Genomic DNA, 16,731 nt, shown 5'->3' on the forward strand with positions numbered 1-16,731 from the left:
CCAGCACCAGGGCTTTGAAGCGCTGCTCCTGCTCCTTTCGGAGCGTGACGAGTGCCTGGTGCTGGCTTTGCTGAGCCGTGGCGAGGGCGTGGATCAGATCGGCGAACGGGGAGGATTCCATGGGGCTGCGGGTTTGGTGCTCCACTGTCCCGGGTTTCGGCACCACTGTAACGACCCTACGTGTGGGTGGAGCACAGAGGACGGCAGGACAGAGATCAGGTTTTATCAACTGGCTTTATTGCCACACTTTTCAGTCTAGCAATACTTTTTACAGAGACACACACACAACTGGCGTCTGGTTCAGGGTTGCGCCCCTCTGCTCTCGCTCTCCCTCCTGATATAGGGCGCAGTCACTGGGAAGACACACAAACAGGTTAATTGCTCTCAGGTGACGTGATTCTGCCACTTACCTTCCCTGACTCCGCCCTCCTGTCACAGACCGGCGCTTGACCACGCCCCCGCTGCCACAAATACAATTTGCGAATCATCATTAAGAAGATGTAACGCAGGATCCATGGGGAGCTGGGCATCGATCAGATCGGACAATGTCTGTACCACTATTTTCCAGAAATTATAGATCTTGGGGCAATCCCAAATTATATGCATAAAGGTCCCTACTGTATTTTGTGAGCAAAAAGTACAGAATGAATGTGGGGCTTGTCCCATTAAGTGTCTGATTCTGGGGGTAAGATAAGTCCTGTGGGCTATCTTCATATGTATAAACTGATGATTAGGGTTACGAGAGGAGCAACATATGTTTTCCCAACTTGCCTCCCAATCTATCTCTCTACCCCATTGTGCCATTGAGCGGTCCCATTCCAGTGTACTAAATTTAGTAGACAAATGTGAAATAAGCTTGGAATACAGAAAAGAGACAACACTTTTAGGAGCAATATGCATCCAATGAACAATGGGATGCTCTTTCAACTCCAGGCCCCAAGTCACATTGTAAGTTTTAAGAGCCCATCTAAGTCTAAAATAAAAGAATAAAGAATGCCTAGGAATATCATAAAGTGAAACCAACTCATTAAAGCTGAGCATAGAATCCTTTCCCTTTAAATCTTCAAGCACATGTATACCCCTCTCTGCCCACAGATTTTGAATGAAAGGTTTATTACCTGATAAAATATTATTATGCCAAATAGTTGATTTATGCCATTTTGATGTAATTCCCACCAACTTTTGAGCCTTTCTAAAGGTCTGTAACATGTATGTTAATAATGGGCCATACCTCAATGTACAATGTTTGATGGAGAGACCAGAAAATATAAAGTCTTGGAGCCTTATTGGGGCAATTAAGTCTTCCTCAATTTTCTTCCAAGAAGAAATAGAACTGGGATCTAGCCAGTACTTCAGAGAACATAACGTAAATGACCAATGATAGAATTTGAAGTGAGGCAATGCCCAGCCTCCCTCCAGTTTACTGCACTGAAGTGTAGTTCGTTTTATGCGGGGACGTCTACCATTGCATATGTACTTGGTAAGTAAAGTGTCAACTTTAAACCAATATCCAATGGGCGGGGGCAATGGTAACATAGATTAAATGAAATTAATGTGGGGTAAAATATTCATTTTCACTACTGCTATATGGGATGGTACAGAGGCAGGTAAGGCAGCCCACCTCTTTGTATCCTCCTCCACCTTCTTAAGGACAGTAGTATAATTAAGTTGGCAATGGCTGGTACAGAAGTTCAAATTAAAACCCCTAAGTATTTGACTTCTTTGGTTACTGTTATAGAAGGGGGTAAAACTACTTGACCCCTTTCCCCATTAACTAACATCAAGGCAGATTTTGATAGATTAATTTTAAAACTGGACAGGGCACCAAACTTCTGAAGTACCTTAATAGTATAAGGAAGAGAACTTTGGACATGGGACATATAGAGCAATGTGTCATCTGCATACATTGACATAGCGTGAACAGAAGAGCCGATTTGAATAGGGGAAATTTGGGCACAGTTACGAATATATGGCTCCAGAAGCTCTATGGAAAGTTTAAAGATTAAGAGATACAGGGGGCAGTCCTGTCTTGTGCCACGGTTTATTGTAAACAAGTCTGAGGTAACACCTCCAATACAGACTCTGGCAGAGGGGTTTGCATAGAGCACCTGAATCATCTCTCTAAACTTTGAGCCAAAATTAAATTCTTTTAGAACATGCTATAGATAATGCCACTTGAGCCTATCAAAGGCTTTTTCGGCATCAAGAAATAAGAGGCCACATGTGGAGGGGATTTTGTGAGCTTCACCCAAAATATGCATCAGTTGCCTAATGTTATCTGAAGCTAAACAACCTTTCATAAATCCAGTTTGATCTGGATGTATAAGGTCTGGCAGGACTGATTCTAGTCTACGGGCCAACACACGTGGGTAAATTTTAAGATCGGTATTAATAAGTGATATTTGCCAGTAGCTTGCACAGTCTGATGGATCTTTACCAGGCTTGGGTATAACTGAAATAAGCGCAGTATTAAGATCTCATCTCATTATCTCTAGCCGCTTTATCCTTCTACAGGGTCGCAGGCAAGCTGGAGCCTATCCCAGCTGACTATGGGCGAAAGGCGGGGTACACCCTGGACAAGTCGCCAGGTCATCACAGGGCTGACACATAGACACAGACAACCATTCACACCTACGGTCAATTTAGAGTCACCAGTTAACCTAACCTGCATGTCTTTGGACTGTGGGGGAAACCGGAGCACCCAGAGGAAACCCACGCAGACACGGGGAGAACATGCAAACTCTGCACAGAAAGGCCCTCGCCGGCCCTGGGGCTCGAACCCAGGACCTTCTTGCTGTGAGGCGACAGCGCTAACCACTACACCACCGTGCCGCCCCACAGTATTAAGATCCCTGTGAAAATGCCCTGTGTCAATAGCAAAGTTTATGGCATCAAGCCAAATCAGACCTAGAATGTCCCATAAGGCCAAGTAAAGTTCAGCCGGCAAACTGTCTACACCTGGGGCACGGCCTCTATTCCTATGTTCTACTGCCAGACGTAATTCCTCCAGAGAGATGGGTAAATCAAGCTCTTCCACATCCTCTGTAGACAAAGGGAAGGTTCAAATTCTTAAAGAAATCTGTGTAGTCATTTTCAGATGGATAACATTTGCTAGAATAAAGTTTTTCAAAAAAGGATTTGAAGGATGCATTAATTTCAGAAGCAGCTGTCACAATATCTCCTTGGGTTCTTTTAATGGAGGTTATTGTTCTACTCTTTTCTTGCTGCTTTAAAGTCAAAGCAAGGAGATGACTTGGGCGACTTCCTTGGGAGTAATATTTGTTTTGTAACATGCATTAAATATTTTACCCTGTGCCTCAGCAAGTCATTTAATTCAGATTGGCATGTTTTTAATTCAGAATCCAGCTCTTTATTATAACTCTGTTTAAGTTGATTTTCAATTTCTTTACATTTGTCCTCTAAAACTGAGATCTGGTGTTCCCTGCTTTGTTTTAGATGTGAAGAAAACCTAATCGCATTGTTCCTGAGGCAACCTTTAATGGAGGCCCACAGGAACATTGGGTTCTCCACACTATCTTTATTCATATCTATAAAGTAAGTTAATTCAGGTTTTAATTGGTTAAGAAAGTATTCGTTTTGTAACAATGAGGAATTAAACCTCCATCTAGTTGTCTTATTCCTTTTAATTATGTCAAAATTAAATGTTTCAATAGGGTTATGGTCTGAAATATGCCTGGGAAGAAGGTTCATGGAGGAGGAAGCAGAGGTTATTTCATTAGAAATAAGTAAGCAGTCTATTCTAGAAAAGGATTTATGGTATGGTGAATAGTACGTATAATCCCTAGATGTGGGATTCTGAAGCCACCATAGATCTACCAAATTCAGGTCTTTAGCTAGATTACACAAGGCCTTGGAGAAGACACCTGAGAGTGGGTAGGTAAAGTAGTGGACCTGTCTAAGTTGTTGTCAAAAACTGCATTCATGTCTGCTCCAATAACCAAATGATATTCATCTAAAGATAGCAGGTCATTTGTGATGCTCTGAAAAAATGTTAGATCAAAAATGGTTGGGGTATAAATACTAATAAAAACAACTTTCCTCCCTTCTATGGATGTACAGCAAAATGCTAGTCTTCCTGAAGCATCAGAGCTAACTTTAATAATACTTATATTCAGTGTGCGTCTCATTAAGACAGCTAGTCCCTTAGAGCTACTTCCATCTGAGGAGGCTGCTACTAATTTAAATCTCTTGTTTTGTAGTCTTATAGTATCAGTAGGCTTAAGGTGAGTTTCTTGTAATAATGCTATATCAACCTTTTTTCTGTGAAGAAAATCTAAAACTGGATCTCTTGAAAGGAGAGTTCAGCCCCCTCACATTAAATGACCTAACACTATATCTATCCATTGTCAATATTGAGGTATGGCAAGCATACACTTGCAAGGCGGAAACAACTTATTACTGTGTTAACTGGAATCTGAGAAACTATTGTGTAAATGTATTTGACTATGTTGGAACAACTCTTTCCCATGTAGAAACCTCCCCTAAATGACCCCTCCCACCTCCCTTCCCCATCATCTCTCCCCCTCCCCCCACCCTTCAAATAAACAAAAAACAGAAAAACATTATCTTTGCAGACCGGACACAGAACAGGCCCAGAACTGCAACACTCCCTCTTAATAATCCGTGACATCACCGACGGTTTGCACGCACTCATAGTGCCAACACCAGCCCAGTTATCTGAACAAAGAAGTCTAATCACGTCTGTAACCAGAAGCTAATTATAATCTAACATAAAAGTATCCTAGTAGGCTTAACTCATTAGATTACAAAACCATACTGAAATTTTCTAGAAAATACATTTAGGTGCCTGAAATGCACATTAAGCCCATCTGGGGGGAAACAACGCCTAATAAAGCCAAATCAACTTCCCCAATAAAGTGCAAAAACCTCATCCGATAGCGTTGACATAAGTAGTAAGCCGTAAACTAAAGCACAGAAGATTCAACCTGCTAGTTTAAGTCAGCAGGGGGAAAAATAAAAATAAAGTAAAATAAAATGCAAATGGCTGACCTATCCCGGTTATGCACAATGACTAACGTTTTACGGACTAAACTAGGCTATGAAAACAATCTTTTGGTAGACATGAAAGTCCAAAGGTAGCCTAGCAGACTGCAATTAGTCAGAAATACCTGTATGGACTGCTACAGAGTCCGATAATGAGTCCAGGAGTAAACGTGCCTCCTCTGACGACTGCAAAAGTTTTGTCTCTCCCCTCACGGTAACTTTCAGATTCGCCGGATACTGTAGAAAAATTTGAATTCCTTTTTCTTTCAACTCCCTCCTTACTGTAATAAAGGTGCTCCATTTCTTTGCCGTCACCGGAGAGTAATCAGGGAAGAAACTGAGGGTCACTATCATCAAGATGAACAGGACCATGGTTCCTGGCTTCGCATAGAATGAGATCTCTATCATTGTAGCGGAGAAGTTTAAAGATGACAACCCGGGGTTTTGCATTGTTAGAAGTATTCCCATGAATGCGATGGGCACTCTCGATCTCAATTTCTCTATTTTCCAGCGTGGGCAGCCAATCCGGTAGAGGTTTTTTAAGAATGCCCACCATGTCATCCTTCTCCGCACCCTCAGGCAGGCCAAGCAGGCGGAGATTGTTACGTCGGCTGTGGTCTTGCAACTCAACTAGTTGTTCTTCAACTGTGTCCACTCGCCGGCTATGACTATTCAAGATTGATTTCTGCTCTTTTTGTTCCTCCGCTAACAAGTCGATTTTAGAGCACATGGTAGACATATGGATGGACAACTCACTCCTCATTGCAGACATTTCGGATTTCACCACAGATTCGAGTCTTGTCAGGGAGTCCTCCATGCTAATGCTAGCTGTAGTTTCAGAACTGGTCACCGACTTCAGTTTCCTCTTTTGCTTTGTCGACGTGGGGGTTAGGGTCAGTTGTTTTCGTGCCAACGACATTTAAAGAGATAAATTGACAAAATTCAAACAAAACATTCGTTCAAAACGAGGTAATATTTATAAAAAAGAGGGCTAGATGCTCGGAGCTCCTTCAGCGAGCATGCAGCTCCATGGGCGCGTCACGTGATCTCCCTGAATCCTTATAGTTAAGTTGGATCAACCCTAATAAATTTTATCAACTGAACCCAAGTACATCAAATCAGACCCAACCATAGTAAATAAGTTAATTCAGCTGAAAAAAAATTATATTGATTCAACCCAAGTATATCAAGTTGGACCAACAGAACTGCTTAATGTTCAAAGAAAGCCATCTAATTGTGTGGAAATACTTTCCATGATTTTTTTAATGTTCATTCAAGAGTCATTTTTTTGAGTGTAATTATGACACCATAACTAAAAGGGCAGAGCCAGAAAGTAACACAATCATGAGGACATAAAGCAGCCAGCCAGTATACCATCAACAAACCTGAGTGAATGGGGGGGGGGCAATAGCATCCATACATCCCAGTTTGCCAGAAAACTCTATGCCTGAGGACCCTCCAGATCTACTGCTTTACCTAATAAAACTATTAACAAAAGGCTTGACTAAAAAGACACATTTTCAGCCTAGACTTAAACACTGAGACTGTGTCGGAGTCCCGAATACTACTTGGAAGGATGTATACACATTCCCTTCAATTGAGGTGTGAGACGGAGGAGAAAGAAGAATTCTGGAGTGAGTTGGATGAACTGGTTGAAAGCATACCCAAAAAGGAAAACGTGGTGATTGGAGCAGATCTAAATGGGCATGTTGGGGAAGGGAACAGGCGTAATGAGGAGGTGGTGGGTTGGTATGGAGTGAAGCAGAGAAATGTGGAAGGGCAGATGGTGGTGGATTTCATAAAGATGATGGAAATGGCTGTGGTGAATACATCTTCTTCTTTTGGCTGCTCCTGATTAGGAGTCGCCACAGCAGATCTTTCGTCTCCATTGCTCCCTGTCTTCCGCATCCTTCTCTACCACACTTGCCACTTTCATGTCCTCTCTCACCACATCCATGTATCTCCTCTTTGGCCTTCCTCGTTTTCGTTTGCCTGGCAGCTCCATCCTCAACATTCTCCTTCCCACATGCTCTGCATCTCTTCTCAGGATGTGCCCATACCATCTCAGTCTCATCTCTCTTAGCTTAATTCCCAAGCTCTCCACATGTGCTGTCCCTCGGATGTGCTCATTCCTTATCCTGTCCAACCTTGTCACTCCCATCGCAAACCTTAACATCCTCAACTCTGCCACCTCCAACTTTGCCTCCTGTCTCTTCGTTAAGGGTATGGTCTCCAATCCATACATCATAGCTGGTCTCACTACTGTCTTATACATCTTACCTTTCACTTTTGCTGGGACTTTCCTATCACAAATGACTCCTGAAATCCTTCTCCAACTGCTCCACCCTGCCTGCACTCTCGTTCTCACCTCACTATCGCAGCCCCCATTTTCCTGCACAGTTGACCCCAGGTACTTGAATTCACCAACTTTCTTTATGTCTACTCCTTGCATCTTCACTACACTCTCATCCCCATTCTCACTGATGCACATGTATTCTGTTTTGCTACTGCTCACCTTCATTCCTCTTCGTTCCAATGCATACCTCCATCTCTCCAAACCCAACTCAACCTCCTTTCTACTTTCACCACATATCACAATATCATCCGCAAACATCATGTTCCATGGTGACTCTTGCCTCACTTTGTCCGTCAAGCTATCCATCACTATGGCAAACAAAAAAGGACTCAAAGCAGATCCATGATGGAGTCCCACCTTCACCTTGAACCATTCAGTTGTTCCAACTGCACACCTCACTGCTGTTTCACTGTTCTCATACATGTCTTGCACCACTCTAATATACTTCTCATTCACTCCACTCTCATACAATACCATAACTCATCTCTCGGCACTCTATCGTATGCCTTCTCCAGGTCTACAAATACACAATGTAGCTTTCTTTGTACTTCTCCATTAACATTCTTAAAGCAAAAATTGCATCCGACATGCTCTTCCTTGGCATAAACCCGTGCTGCTGTTCACAGATTGCTACCTCTCATCTCAATCTCGCCTCCAATACCCTTTCCCATAACTTCATGGTGTGGCTCATCAATTTTATTCCTCTGTAATTACTGCAGCTCTGTACATCTCCCTTATTTTTGCATATTGGGACTAGCACACTCTCCATTCATTTGGCATTTTCTCATTCTCTAGGATCTTATTAAACAATCTTGTTAGGAACTCCACAGCCATCTCACCCAAACATCTCCAAGCCTCAATTGGGATGCCATCTGGTCCGACTGCTTTCCCAGTCTTCATTCTTTTCATGGCTGCCCTCACCTCATCCTTACTAACCAACTCTGCTTCCTGATTTGCTGTCTCCAACGAATCTGACCTTTTCTCTCTTGGATTCTCTTCATTTAATAAATCCTCAAAGTACTCTTTCCACCTTCTTAATACACTGTTTGTTAGCACATTTCCATTTACATCTTTCATCACTCTTACCTGCTGTACATCCCTCACGTCCCTGTTTCTCTGCCTAGCTAGTCTGTACAGGTCTTTCTCTCCTTCTTTGGTCTCCAGTCTTTTGTACAACTCCTGGTATGCATCTGCTTTCGCCTTCGCTTCCGTTCTTTTTGCCTTCTGTCTCGTCTCTCTGTATAACTGCCTGCTTTCCTCGTCTCTCTGATCATCCCAATTCTTCATTGCTAGCCTCTTCTCTTTTATAATTCCCTGCACTTCTTTGTTCCACCACCATGTCTCCTTGTCTTCCTTCCTCCTTCCCGATGACCACCCTAGCACCTTCCTTGCCACCTCTCTTACTAGTAGAGCAGTAGTATTCCAATCTTATGGCAGACTTCCATAACCATTCGATGCTCATCTCATTTCTTCCCTAAACTCCTTCTGATGTTCAACCTCTTTTAGTTTCCACCACTTAATCTTCGGCTCCACCATTTCACACTTCCTTTATTTCACTTTCAAGCTCATCCTGCACACGACCACTTGATGGTGTCTAGCTACACTCTCCCCTGCCATCACTTTACAGTCTCCAATCTCCTTCAGGTTACCCCTTCTGCAGAGTATGTAGTCCACCTGTGTAGGTCTTCCTCCACTCTTAAATGTCACCATGTGCTGCTCTTTCTTCTCAAAGTATGTATTGACCATTGCCAAATTCACCCTCTTTGAAAAATCAACCACCATTTGCCCTTCACATTTCTCTCTCTTACACCATATCTGCCCATCATGTCCTCATCTCCTCTGTTTCCCTCGCCAACATGTCCGTTGAAATCTGCTCCTGAGCAATTCCAGCATTATGGACGTGACACTTGAACTCAAAATGGCAACAAATGACCCAGTGCATGTTTTATTGTCTCCCAGTATTTAAACAGGTGTTGCATATTTTAAGGCTGTACCATACTGGAGAAGTGATAGAACAAGAACAATTCCCATAGTACATCTAGGGCATGCCAGAAAATGCCAATAAAAGATGCGTTATGGATGTGACAGAAAAAGTATCACACTTCTTGGGTGACTGTACATTTTTTTCAAACTCTGTGAAATCGTAAACCTAATGTCGAAATGGAGATATCTGTTTGATAGAGGGGTCCAAGGTGAATATTAAAAAATCTCTGTTTAAAATATTTTGTATTTCATGCAGAGTTTCGGAAGGAAAAGTCAGCGTTATGGATGTGACGAAATTCCATTATGGATGTGACGCGTCTGAAATAGACATGGCATATGTTTAGAAAATCAGCAATTTAACCACCATAACGCTTTGAAAAACTCTCTAAATATCAGCTAAAACTATCAAAGTTCTTAAATAATATTTAGGATGGCTATTGTTTTGCTGTTTTGTGGATTTTAGCATACATTTCTGTGGCTTGTGGCAATAATATAGAATTGTACATGATCAAAGTTGATTTTAGCTTGGGTTTTACATTATAAGAAAGAAAGACTGACTGTGACATATTAGGTTGGTTACAAATTGGTTCAACTTATTCACATCTGTAAAATACAGGCCTAGGTGATATCTCTGGGAGTGGTTTTGATGTATTACATGTTGCTTTATTTTTGCATGGTGAGGTTGACATTTACATGGAATTGCCCTCCTATCAGCACACACTCCTCCCTTGGTATACTTTCTACCACTTCATCCATCTTTTCCCAGAAAGACTCTTTCTCTTCATTTTCACATACAACCTGTGGGGCATATGCACACACAGCATTGATTATCACTCCTTGAATCTCCAACTTCATGCCTATCACTCTATCTGACACCCTCTTCACATCAATCACACTGTTGAACAACTCTCTCCTCAAAACAATACCAACACCATTTCTCTTTCCATCGACTCCATAATAAAACAACTTGCATCCATCTCCAATGTTCTTGGCCTTGCTTCCTTTCCACCTCGTCTCCTGCACACACAAAATGTCCAACTTCCTTCTTTCCATCATACCTGCTAACTCTCTTGCTCTGCCAGTCAATGTTCCCACATTCAGTGTTCCTACCCTCAATTCTAAGCTCCTTCCCTTCCATCTTTCATGCTGTTTCCTAATATGCCTCCCCCCTCTCTCCTTCTCCGTTTTGATGCAACAGTAACACTTTCCACCAGCACCCTGTTGACCAACAGTACCAGAGGCGGTCGTTGTTAACCCGGGCCCCAACTGATCCGGTATGGTATTTCTCTTTTCATTCCACATGTTAGATTTGGCACAGTTTTACGCTGGATGCCCTTCCTGATGCAACCCTCTCCAATTTATCTGGGCTTGGGACCAGCACCAAAAGTATGCTTATGCACCCCCAGTGGCTGGATTGCTGTGGTTAATACATACTTTAAGAAAAAAGAAGAGCATAAAGTAACATATAGGAGTAGAGGAAAATATTTTCAGGTGGACTAATATTTTATGTTGGGGATGCAGTCTGAAGTGGTTGGGAGGATGATCTTGGAAATAAAAAAGAGGAAGAAAGACAAAACTAAACCAAAAATCAGATGGTGGAATTTGAAGGAGGAAGATTGTAAGTCAGAATTTAGGGATATGGTGAGACAGACATTGGATGGAGATGATTGGACAACTGTGGCAGAAGTGGTGAGGGAGACAGCTCGGAAGGTACTGCGAGTGACATCAGGACAAAGAAAGGAAGACAAGGAGACTTGGTGGTGGAATGAGGAAGTCCAGGAGAGTATAAGGAAGAAGTTGGCAAAGAAAAACTGGGATAAAAAGAGAAACCAAGAGACCAGACAAAAATGCAAGGAGATGCAAAGGAAACCAAAGAGAGCAATGGATAAAGTGAAGGAAAAGGCATATGATGAACTATATGAAAAGTTAGACACTAAGGATGGAGAAAAATACCTGTACTGATTAGCAAGACAATGAGATCAAGCTGGGAAGGATGTGCAGCAGGTTAGGCTGATAAAGGATGCAGATGGAAATGTGCTGACAAGTGAAGAGTGTATATTGAGAAGGTGGATGGAGTACCTTGAGAAGCTGATGAATGAAGAAACTGAAAGACAGAGAAGGTTGGCCAAGGTGGAGATAGTGAATCAGGAAGTACAACAGATTAGCAAAGAGGAAGTAAGAAGAGCTATGAAGAGAATGAAAAGTGGTAAGGCAGTCGGCCCAGATGATATACCTGTGGAGGCATGGAGATGCATAGGAGAGATGGCAATTTACTTTTTGACTAGATTGTTTAACAAGATCTTGGAAGGTGAAAGGATGTCTGAGGAGTGGAGAGGTAGTATATTAGTCCCAATATTCAAGAACAAAGGTGATGTCCAGTGCTGAAGTAACTATAGAGGCATAAAGTTGACCAGCCACAGCATGAAGTTATGGGAAAGAGCAATGGAACCTAGGTCAAGAGGAGAGGTGTTAGGGTTTTGCTGGGAATTGAACCCAGGTTGCTGGTGTAGTGATCCAGCAAACCCCCACTAGGCCACCAGGGGAATGACTCAAGTGCAGAGGTGTGAGGCGAAAATAGAGTAGCAAAAAACAGTTTATTTACAATGCAAAAAATAAAAAAAAGTATAATCCAAAACGCTCAGAAGATATAAGGGAAAAAATAAAAAATCAAAAAGTTCAAAGTCAATACAAAAGGCAATAACCAGAAAAGAAGGGGTAAAAATCCAAATGCTCAGAAGATCCAAAAAGTCAAAAACAAAATCCACAAAGTCCAAAAGAAAGCAAAAATACAAAAAACACAAGGACATAGGCAAGGCACACAGGACAGAGATAACTAGCACTAAACAGCATAGCAAAAAGACTCCGTGACTAGAGGCTAAACTGAGGGAGTATAAATACACAAACTAAATAGAACACAGGTGACAATAATGAGGACTAGGCGGGGCACAAGGCACATGGAAAAACAAAACACAACACAGAAACAATAGCGGCCTCTAGCAGTCAAAACAAACATGACGACAAAAAAGGAATGATAGCGGCCTCTAGAGGCCAACAAAGTCCAAGTCCTAACAGGACCCCCCCCCAAGGAGCATCTCCTGACGTTCCCAGGGCACTCAGGATGGGCCAAATGGAAGTCCCAACAAAGTTCTTTATCTAAAATGTCCCGGGTGGGGACCCAACAGCGTTCCTCAGGGCCATAGCCCTCCCAGTCCACTAGGTATTGGAGCCCACCGCAGACCCGGCAGGAGTCAAGCAGGCGGCGCACAGTGAACACAGTCTGACCCTGGAAGATGCGGGGGGGTGGGGGATTCCTAGGGGCAGGGGCATACGTGGATGACAGTATGGGCCACAACAGGGAAACATGGAATGTAGGGTTGATTCTTAGAGTCCGGGGCAACTGGAGCCGGTAGGTGACAGGGTTCACCCTGCGCACCACCTTGAAGGGGCCAATGTAGCGAGGAGCAAGCTTGCGGTTCTCCACCCACAGCGGAAGGTCCTTGGTGGACAGCCAAACCCACTGCCCAGGGCAGAAAATGTGGGCAGGCCTTCTATGGCGGTTGGCCTGAGTCTGGTTGGCCCTGGAGGTCTGGATGAGGGTCCTCCTGACCTTGCTCCAGGTCTTGCGACACCATCTCACATATTGGTTGACCGAGGGCACCCCAGCGTCTTCCTCCTGGTCCGGGAACAGAGGTGGCTGGAACCCGAATTGGCACTGGAACGGTGACAAGTTGGTGGCCGATGACTGCAGGGTGTTGTGGGCGTACTCTGCCCATGGCAGCCAGGAGCTCCACAATGTCGGGTTATCCATCACCAGGCCTCGCAGGGTGGTTTCCAGGTCTTGGTTGAGCCTCTCAGTCTGGCCATTGGACTGGGGGTGGAACCCAGAAGATAGGCTAGCAGTGGCCCTGATGAGTTTGCAGAACCCACACCACACTCGGGAGGAGAACTGGGGCCCCCGGTCTGAGACGATGTCCTGTGGGAGACCAAAGACTCGGAAGACATGGGTAAATATAAGTTTGGTAGTTTCAAGAGCAGAAGGGAGTTTGCACAGCGGTATGAAGCGGCAGGCCTTAGAGAATCTGTTGACGATAACCAAAATGACAGTGTTACCTTGTGAGTCAGGAAGACCCGTGATGAAGTCGACTACCACGTGGGACCAGGGATACCGGGGAATGGGCAGAGGATGCAGGAGGCCCTGGGGATGCTGTCTTGGGTTCTTGCTTCTGGTGCACACCTCGCAGGACAGGACGAATGACCTCACTTCCTTCTCCATGCTTGGCCACCAGAAGCGTCTTCTCAAGAAGTCCAGGGTCCTTCGAGCTCCCGGGTGGGTGGTGAGAGGGGACGAGTGACCCCACTGGAGAACCTTGGCCCGGGCTTGACATGGGACATACAAGAGGCCTGGTGGCCCCGTCCCAGGGCCGGGGTCCTGGCGTTGAGCTTGTCGGACGGCCTCCTCAACTCCCCAGCGGACAGGGGCCACAATCCGGGACACAGGGATGATAGGTCCAACTTCACGTTCCCTGTTGTTGGACGAGAATAGCCTGGAAAGCGCATCCAGTTTGGTGTTCTTAGAGCCAGGGCGGTACAATAGGGTGAAGTTAATCGGCTAAAGAACAAGGCCCACCTACCCTGTCGTGGATTAAGTCTCTTGGCTTGCTGGAGGTACTCCAGGATCTTGTGGTCTGTCCAAACCAGGAATGGATGTTGTGCTCCCTCTAGCCAATGCCTCCACTCCTCAAGGGCCAGTTTAACTGCGAGCAGTTCCCGATCCCCCACATCATACCAGGACTCCACAGGGCTCTGGCAGTGGGAGAAGTATGTGCAGGGGTGCAACCTTCCATCCGAACGTTGAGAGAGGACTGCGCCGACGCCACTGTCCAAGGCATCTACCTCGACGACGAATGGTTGCGAAGTGTCCGGGAGGACCAGAATGGGTGCTGTGCAGAAGCATTGCTTGAGGTCCCTGAATGCCTTTTCCGCCTGAGGAGACCAGACAAAGGATCCACCTGTCTTTCTGTGAGATCCAAAATGGGCGCTGCTACAGAACTGAAGTTCCTGACAAACTTGCGGTAGAAGTTAGCAAACCCTAAGAACCACTGAACTTCTTTAATGGACTTGGGAGTGGGCCAGTCTCGGACGGCCAGGGTCTTGGCTGGATCCATCTGGAGTTGTCCCGTTCATACAATAAAACCCAGAAAGGAGACCTCAGGGACATGGAACTCACATTTCTGGGCTTTGGCAAACAGATTGTTCTGTAGCAGCTTTTGGAGAACCTGGCAGACATGGTGGCGATGCTCTTGCAAGGTCTTGGAAAAAATCAGAATGTTGTCGAGGTAAATAAAGACATATAGGTTGATCATGTCTCTCAAGACGTCGTTGATAAGGGCCTGAAAGACAGCTGGTGCATTGGTGAGTCCGAAGGGCATCACTTGGTATTCATAGTGCCCTGACGGGGTGTTAAAGGCAGTCTTCCACTCATCTCCCTGTCGGATGCGGATGAGGTGGTATGCATTCCATAAGCCCAGCTTGGTGAAGATAGTAGTGCCTTGGAGCAGATCGAACGCTGTGGACATCAGCGGAAGGGGGTAGCGGTTACGCACAGTGATCTTGTTCAGGCCACTGTAATCAATACATGGCCGGAGCCCCTCATCCTTCTTGCCGACGAAGAAGAAGCCGGCACCAGCGGGTGAGGTGGAGGGTCGAATGAACCCAGAGGCCAGGGCATCCTTGATGTACTCCTCCATGGCCTTGCGTTCTGGCTGAGAGAGGGAAAACAGTCTGCCACGAGGAGGGGTAGCCCCAGGAAGCAAGTCGATGGCACAGTCGTAGGCACGGTGCGGAGGAAGAACAGCAGCCTTGCTCTTGCTGAAAACTTCTTTAAGATCCCAGTACTCTGTGGGAACTTGAGAACTCGGTGAGATCAGGAGGCTCAGCAGAAGACACAGGAGAGCTGGAGAGCAGACAAGAGGCATAGCATGCAGGACCCCATTCCACAACCTGGCTTGTTACCCAGTCTATACGAGGATTGTGGCAGGTAAGCCAGGGAAGGCCTAGAATGACTGGGAACTCTGGCGAATGAATAAGGTGCAAGGATATTTCTTCTTTGTGACCTAAAGACTGGAGAAGTAACTTGGGTGACTCTTCCGTCACCTAAGGCTTGGCCATCCAGGGCAGACACAAACAGTGAGATTTCAAGAGGTGCAGTCGGGACATTGATTCTTTGGGTGAAGTGAACATCCATAAAGTTTCCAGCCGCCCCGGAGTCTAACAAGGCCTGGCAAGAGTGGACGGACTCACCCCAGGAAGTGGAGACTGGGATGTAGACTCCTTGGCCAGGAAGTTCGGGAGAGAGGGCAGGCCCCATCACAACCCTCCCTCAGCTGGACGGGGCGGTCCTTTTCCCAAGAGTTCAGGACATGATGCTCGGAAGTGGCCAGGCTTGCGACAGTAGATGCAGCACTTGTCCCTCCTTCTGCGCTCCCTCTCAGATGCGGAAAGACGGGTACGGCCCACTTGCATGGGCTCCGGACAGTCGCTGGAGGAGGTAGACGGGCTCCAGGTTGAGGCGGTGAGGCCGGGGAAGCTCTGGACTTGGCGGTGCTCTCTAATCATGTTGTCAAGACGAATGGCATGTGAGATCAGTGTTTCGAGGTCACTTGGGCATCCGATAGAGGCCAGACCATCCTTGATGGGGTCAGACAGACCATGGTGGAAGGCTGAAACAAGGGCAGTCTCATTCCATCCACTTACTGCTGCAAGCGTCCGGAATGAGATGGCGTAGTCTGCCATGCTTCCTCCCTGTCGGATGGACATGAGCTTCCTGGCTGCATCCTTACTGATGTCCGCCTGGTCGAAGACATGAAGCATCTTCTCCATAAACAGCTTGAAATCAGAGCACTCAGGTCCCTGTCGCTGCCAGATGGCTGTTGCCCAAGCTCATGCCTTACCAGCTAACAAGGTTATCACAAAGGCAATCTTGCGACGATCTGGAGTGTAGGTGGTAGGCTGGAGCTCAAAGGTGAGTTGGCACTGGGTAAGGAACTCTCAGCACCCACTGTGCTTGCCGTCATACCTCTGTGGTGCAGGAAGGCAGGGTTAGCGAGGTGGAAGAGACAGCGTGGCAGGAGACACTGGAGAGGGAGCAGATGGTAGAGCAGGAACAGGGTCAGGAGGAGGAGATGGAAGCAGAGGAATCAGCTGTGCCAGGGTTTTCCCAATTTGCTGAAGCAGTACCTCATGACGAGCAAGGGCCTCACATTGGCTTGCGTCGTCCATGAGTGTCCATGGTAGCTCCGAAGCGCATTAAAACAGCCATAATTCCCTGAAGGTTGGCTGGGTAGACAGTTGACAAAGCCTCTGCTGAG

Source organism: Neoarius graeffei, chromosome 4, assembly GCF_027579695.1.
Source record: "Neoarius graeffei isolate fNeoGra1 chromosome 4, fNeoGra1.pri, whole genome shotgun sequence".
NCBI lineage: Eukaryota > Metazoa > Chordata > Actinopteri > Siluriformes > Ariidae > Neoarius > Neoarius graeffei.